Source organism: Miscanthus floridulus, chromosome 10, assembly GCF_019320115.1.
Source record: "Miscanthus floridulus cultivar M001 chromosome 10, ASM1932011v1, whole genome shotgun sequence".
Lineage (NCBI taxonomy): Eukaryota > Viridiplantae > Streptophyta > Magnoliopsida > Poales > Poaceae > Miscanthus > Miscanthus floridulus.
This window is the reverse complement of record NC_089589.1, coordinates 7496698-7504449: the sequence shown is the minus strand read 5'-3', so window position 1 is coordinate 7504449 and position 7752 is coordinate 7496698.

The window sequence follows — 7752 nt, the reverse complement described above, 5'->3', positions numbered from 1 at the left end:
GTGCTTGGAGAGAACATCAAGAAGCCCCAAATCCGCTAGAGAATGAACTCGAGGGAGGCCGACCTCACCCAAGCGCAATACGAGCAGGTAATTAAGTATGACAACATTCGTTCAGATTCCTTCAGTGAAACATTACACTAATCTTCTCGCATGTCAAATACTTGATGTCATGCAGGTGTGTCCGTCGTGGTGCGACAACCACAGGGAATGCTGGACGGAGATTGTGCGCATGTGGCGCACGGATGCAGAACATGGCCAGCTTCTTCCAGTCCATGCAGACGCCCGGGGCGTCTACACTGCCTCCTCTTCCAATGTTCGCTCCACCGCCTCCTCCTCCAGAGTTTTTTCCTGTGCCTGCTCCTGTCGCTCCTGGAGGGACCCCGGTGAGTATATTGACTCTTGCTTTAACTTGTGCGTCCATGCTGCAGATACTAATGACATCACTTGGCGTTTAACTTGTGCATGTACAGTCGGCGGGTTCGAACCCGTCTCCTGGAGGTCCCGGCCATCAGATGATGTCGTATCCACCACCTGCACCCTATCCACTGTATCCACCTCCGCGTGGCCCTCCTCCGACGTACTCATGGCCGCCGGTGCGCGGAGGGTGGCAGTACGCGCAGGCGCCTCAGTTTGGTCCAAGGGGGTTTCCGTGGGCAAACCCTGGGGGCTCTAGGGGTGGAGCGGACGACGAGACCGGGGACGGCGCGACGAGCTAGGTACTTGTCGATTCTGTTATCATGTATCCACCGTATCGTCGAAGTTGTTGTCATGTATTTCTTTTCTTCGTTATGGACCTAGACTTGTTATGTTGAACTTCGTGTGATGGACGTCGACTTGTGGTGTTCGACGTGTTGGACTTCATGTGATGGTTGTAATGCACTTGTGTGGTTGTTATTGTGACATATATGTGAGATATATGTGATGTTGTGCGTTATTGTGATATATGTGGTGATGTTGGCGACAAATGTGATGAAATTGTGATATAAATGGTGCTACCGGTGCTTCTGGTGAAATTGGATTATAATTTGTGATTTTGCAGGGTTTTGATGCGAGAAAACAGAAAACAAAAGCAAAAAAAAAAAATTCCAGCTTTGTACAGTCGGCAAAGCTGGGCAAAAAAACCCCAGGACAGAGTCTTTGCCGACTGCAATGGGAGGCAGTCGGCAAAGAGGTCAAATCTTTGCCGACTGCAACTCCGAAAGCAGTCGGCAAAGAACATTTCAAAAAAAAATATTTTCTTTCTTTGCCGACTGCCGAGCTGGCGGCCAGTCGGCAAACAATTTTTGAAAAAAAAAATTCTTTGCCGACTGCCGAGGAACCAGCAGTCGGCAAAGCCTGCCGTCAGGGCTGACGGCGCCACGTGGCTATGCCGACTGCTGGCGTGGCAGTTGGCAAAGGATTTGCCGACTTTGTGCCACGTGGCAGTCGGCAAATCCGCCTTTGCCGACCCAGGCTTTGCCGACTGCTCTTTGCCGACTGCCACGTGGCTTTGCGGTCGGCAAAGCCTTTGCCGACTGGGTTTATGCCTTTGCCGACCGGGGCAAGCAGTCGGCAAAGAGGCATTTTCCTGTAGTGAGAGAGGGAGAGCAAGTAGATGGAGCTAGAAGAGAGGGAGTAGATGGAGCGCTAGGGACCAACATGTGGGCTGGTTGGAGCTCGTTTGGACCTAAATGACACAATATTTCAAGGACCTAATTTTTTTTGAGAGTTTTTTTGTACTAGTTTCATATTTTTTTATTTAAAATGAATTACTTTAAACTTTTAGACTAAACGTACTAGATTTTTGTTAATCTATATCTATATCTATATCTATATCTATATCTCTTATAATCCTAAACCCCACTAGAGATATATCTCAACATGCAAGCTATCCACATCAACAATGCACTATCACATGCAATTAATTACAGAAAATGGAAATCATCATGGTAACCAGCTAGATGAGTTATAATATTTCAACGAACAACCTTTATTAGCTTCGAAATAGTATTGCACAAAAAAATTGGAGCAACATATTGAAGGAACTATGACTTTATATATCAAAAAGAAATGTGTATCCAAGTTTTTGCTTCCTAAAGTAATGAGAGTTACTCTTCTACAATGGACATGACCGGTGGTTTGTCAACTGCTTTCAATGCTGCCTATTTGTATCGCTTATGGTTCAATTAAGCTTTATTAACTTAAACTAGCAGCACAATGAATCTTGTCCAAAATGATGGCTCAATTCATTCTAGGATGCATGTGGTATATTTCCTTCACCCAACAATAGTTGATGTGGCCCATAGTTGTGGCTTGATTCATCTATCGGATGTCTTATACTTTGCAAAGATCTACTTTTTCTTCTAAAACAAATTGGTAGGAGAGTTGCATGTTACATAGAAGATCCAGAAGATAACACCAACATCACATATGGCAAGCCATCATATACAGATCCTATTTTGTCAATGCATCGCTAGTACTTTGATTTATGTCAATGGATGATTAGGTGGTTTCAGGAAAGAAAAAAAAACAGGGTCTCAAACATCATGAAATCAACTAATAATGTGATCAAATAAAGCAAAGCATGAAATGATAATTAAAAAAAAAGCAAGTGATGAGCAATGGAGCAATGGAAACAAGAACACATAAGATCCAAATAAGTCCAAATTGACAACAAAAAGAAGTACTAGATGAGTTACAACCTTTCAACAGGAAACCTTTATCAGCTTCAAAATAGTTACAGAAAAAAAAACTAGAGCAACATTGAAAAAAAAAGTCTTACTGCCGCAAGTTCAGAGCTGTCAGGTGTTGTGTTCCTATCAAAATCTGAGGTCCCCGCCACCTTGATTTTTGTCATAAGCCTATTGTTTGGCATTTCCTCGTGGTTGAAAACATGTGCATTTCACTCATTCCAAGTCTCCCAGGATATTAGTAAGATCTTAATCACCAAGCAGAAACCAATATCTGAAGAATGAATAATCTCATATGACCACACGGGTGCATTTCAAAAGATTGCAATTGAGGCGCTTGTTAAGAGCAACCACTTGGTAAAACTGAGACATGTTTTATTAACATAGTAATTATCGTAATTCAAAGTGGCTACAGAATAAGTTATTTTGTAGCCAGCTACAGGATAGTAGTTATATATATATATATATATATATATATAGAGTTTTCTACATGTTTGTCTTGAATAATAAACGGGAGAGATGTCGACTACATACTAGTGGAATTTATTTTCTCAAAAAAGGTTTTTGGTTTGTTATGAATATTACTACTGATTAAGCTGGAGAAGCCAATGTACTGGTGTTGCTCTTTTCTGTACGTTTTGTATTATCCAATCTCTCAATTCACCAGTTTCGTGTGGTACATGTTTCCTATATTTGCTCCATCTAATAATTTCTACATCCTGACTTATGCAGAGTATATACGTACGCATTTCAAGGCAAGATATCTACATGTATTAATTAAATTGAGGTCCTATTTGGAATAATAGGAGACACGAGGGATGCATCTGTTTTTTTGTAGACTGAACAATTATTTATCTTGGATGGATTCAGGGATGATACGGTGGTGGCGCGGCGGCCGGGCAACGTCGCTCGCCGCCCGAATAATGCGCACATGCACAGGACCTACCTGACCTCACCAGCAATTATATATGATCCTTCTCGATGGGACACGTCTGCAACCACATTTTATTCCGGTGTGGGCAATGATTCCATTTCTTTTTTTGGAGGATGGCATCCTGTTCATCACCGATGACTCGGATGCTCATCGCCATAGAACCGGCAGCCAATCGGAGATACTCCTACCCCAGCTGCTGCAGCAACAGAGAAGAATTGGCAACTCAGTCTGATTGTCGTTTGGAGCAGGAGCAGTTGGCACTTGGCAGTGCACACACAACCCGTACGAGAACGACAAGCGCACAAAAGGGAGAAGAGACAGAGACATCACATGCCATTTCTTCTCTTCTCCCCGGTGAAAAATCCGACAATGATCTAGTAGCAGTACTAACTATAGTACTACTCCAATCTCATTTTCGTTGGTGAAAAATGTATACATACAGTAGAATAAAAATGTCAATATCTACGCCCGGGATAATTTAGAGACTCTGTGAACGTAGGAATCAATTCAATTCAATTTCACAGCAGAAACGTAAAAAACAGGGCAAATTCCGCATTATAAAAGGGCAGGATCATATTTTGTCCACAATTTAAACAAATGGTAATTACTAACTAAGATGTGAAACAATCAAACTAAAGTCTCCGCGCGCGGCTGTATAAAACGATCCGAATTCGACAGGAAGGAACCCAGAGGATAACGACATGGCACCAGCAGTGCTACTGCTAGAATAGATAGGGAATCTTGCATTGTTTGATGAGTTAGCTACGAGAGACCCTACGTACGCTACATGGCAGAGTTACTGGTTTATCCAGAGTGAAGAGTTACTACTTTATGCAGATTAAAAGCATGTTTGGATCACCTAAACTAGTTATTAGTCCGGGTGAGTAAAGTATTCTTCTATTTATATAGATAGATGCATGGACTATTGAGAGGGACTAATTAACAGCTAGTTTTGGATTGGACTACAAAATTACTCCATCGTTTGGTTAACTTTATTCTTAAATTTTAATTAGTGCCGTAATTAATTAAGCATGTTCTAATTAACACTGTACCACACACCAAAAGTAGCATCAAACGACAGTGGTTGTACTGGGTGTGAGGTATATATAGTGGATCATCCTAGAGCCATCATGTTTTAATAGTTTGGTTTAGCTAGCACACAAGTGGCGAATAAGCAGACAAATAATAACCATCAAACGTAATAAGTACCCCACGTGTTAATTGATGATCACGTTGCATTGCCTTTGCCTTGCGAGTTGCGACTACATAATTTTTCTTTTTAATTTGTTTTGCTTGTAGGCTAGTTTTTTTTTTTTAATAAAACTTCCTTGTAGGATAGTACGTAGATAGAACAGTACTAGTACAAATCAAGAGTCAACCCTGCATGTATATTGCTTGCTAGGAGATACATATGTATATGTAATAAATCGATGCAGCTTCTACGTAACCGTTGTCATCGACCCATATATATATACATACAAATATATGCATGTGTGGCATTGTGACTCAGCTTCGCTCAACATTGCATATCCGTCAAATTCGATCAAAACGTGTTCTTTTTTTTCTTGTTTTTTTTTGGGAGGGCGGCGCTGCGGTTACTCTTTATTAAGAAGATATATACAGTCGTGGTCATCATTAATTCGTTATTTAGTGAACACTACCAACAGCCTGATCCATGAAGAGGAGATATTATAAAACACACACGCGACCTGTCCTGATCCATGAGCTACCTAGCACGAGAATGCCACTACTAGAAAACCAATTTGCTGAGACAGAGAAAACAAATTTCTAGAGGAGGTTGTGCGCCTCACCTCTATCAAGGGTGTCTATACTGATCAAGAATTCCACAAGAGGTGTCAACTTCTGCCTTTGAAAACACTACTTCTAGAGGTGGGTGACTTGAGACACCCCTACCTCTAGAAATCAATGGGAAAAAATCAAAACAAACATATGGAGCCATGCTGTTGAGCTCGTTGCTACCCACACCGTCGATGATGACATGTGGCAAAAGATGGTAGGGATCACCTAGAGATAGTAGCCGTGGATGAAAATGAGGTCCACATTGGGATTTAAGAGATCGAACGTGTTCACATTATGCGTTATGTGTGTTGGCACACGAAGGTAGACGCGATAGAGCTCCACGTTGACAGCATGTCAACTTCGGATCCATGAAGACCACGACCACATTCTCACCATCCTCGGATGCCACACACACCCAACCCTCGTCCACCGCCATCTCATCGGCACCCTAAAGCCACTTCGACTCTACCATTGTCCTCTTCCAATCGCTACCCCAGATGTGGTCCCTCAGCGCCACGCCATCCTTCCACCACAAAGCCATTTCGTTGTTGGTACCGCCGCCCAGGAAGACGGTGAGGCGGCGGCTAGGCCCTTCTACCCTATGAGGGCTAGGGAGAGACAAGAGGACTAAGAAATCCGACAACTCACCAAGTCCAACACTGAGAGAGATCCTTTTGTGCCCCGCTTGTCCCGTGCAGGTCGGAGGCCAAGGTTCAGGAGGAGACACCTCCCTGTATCGGATCCACACCCACCCTGGTCAAAAGGGCACCCCCACGTGATCATTGTTACTGAGTGGGTTGAAGCTTGAGGCAGCGGAGGAGACATTGGAGAGAGAGAGAGAGAGACACGCGCGTGTGCACACACAGAGAGGGAGAGAGAGAGTTGAGTGGGAAGGCAGGGGGTCAGCAGCTGGGGGAGGGCTCTATTTATTTCTAAGGTATTTGAATGGGCATCGGGCCTTTTATTAACAGACGTGGGCCTATTAAGAGCACTGACTCTCTAAATCAATTTAGAGCATCTCCAAAAAAAATTTAATTCAACTTTAAAAAAAAATTCAAAAAAAGGAAAGAACCAGCATCCAACAGTTCCCATTTGAATTCTATAAAAAACATCTAAATCTCTCATGCAACTCTACATATATCCACGTCATTCTACGCTCCCTAACATCCAAATTCTCCTTGTTTTTTTTTCTCTCCACGGCATGAGGTTTTCCTCCCTAGTTTAATTTTGAGGAACCCATTATTAGCAATGGTTGGAGAAAGGCAAAAAAAAAAAAAAAAGCTTGGTCTACTCATTTTGGCCACTCGGAATAAACAATGATTTGGCAAGTATATTTTTGTAGAGAAGCTATTGAAAATTCTCTCACACAAATGGAGTTTGCACGTTCGGCCTCTAGGTGATTTATAGGTGCGGTAGCTTAATATACCCACCTCTGCAAATCACATCACGTATCTTTGAAATCGTTTTTTATAGTGTGCTGTTGATTTATTTAGAGGTGATTAATCCCCTAGAATAACCTGGGCCAAGTTCATCACGATGCCAATCGTTATATCATGGCCCGGTAAGTAGTCAGAATCGGCCCACTCCTCCCCCGGGCCGCAACGATTGTCGATTGTGTACTCCGGCGATGGCACAGTCGTACGTCGATCGGCGATGCATCAGCAAGTTCCGTCAGTGCAACTGGTATCGTACTCGTACAGTATATTGGATTATTTGGATTACGAGTAATTTATATATATACATCCGAATCGGACATGGTAATTATTTGGATTCCGAGTAATTATTTGGAAATATATTGAGGAGTACTATATGTTTTAATTCTCCCTATGGACAATAAATAAATAAACGGGAAATCTAATTTACAAGTGCACGCTCGCATCGCTCAGCGCGCACACCCTCTTTGTCGTCCGATGCGCTACTACTGCCCGTGCCTGCTTCTTCATCAACACTCCGGCGGCGACGACTCTTCCTCTATTCTTCACTAACTTCAGTGGGCTTAGAAGGGAAGGGGCTCGGAGGAGACAGGCCTTCCATGCGGTGGGGACGGTGAGAGGGCGGTGTTAAGGCTCTGGTGGCGGCCGAGCCAAGTTGGGCGGCGGTGGCAAGAGTGAGGAGGGGGAGAAGGAGGCCGTCACGGGCGCGCTAGTGTTTCGCCGGAGCTCCGTGGTCCTGGCTGCAGAGCTTCGGCGAAACCCTAGCGTGTGCGACGGGGTAGTGGACGGCAGCATGGGCGAGGAGGAAGATGAACGCCGGATCTGGAGACGAACGCGTGAGGAGGAAAGTCACGTGAGGAGGTGGAGGGCGGGGGAGAGGCCATCGCGAGGAAAAATAGAGAGAAGTGATAGCATG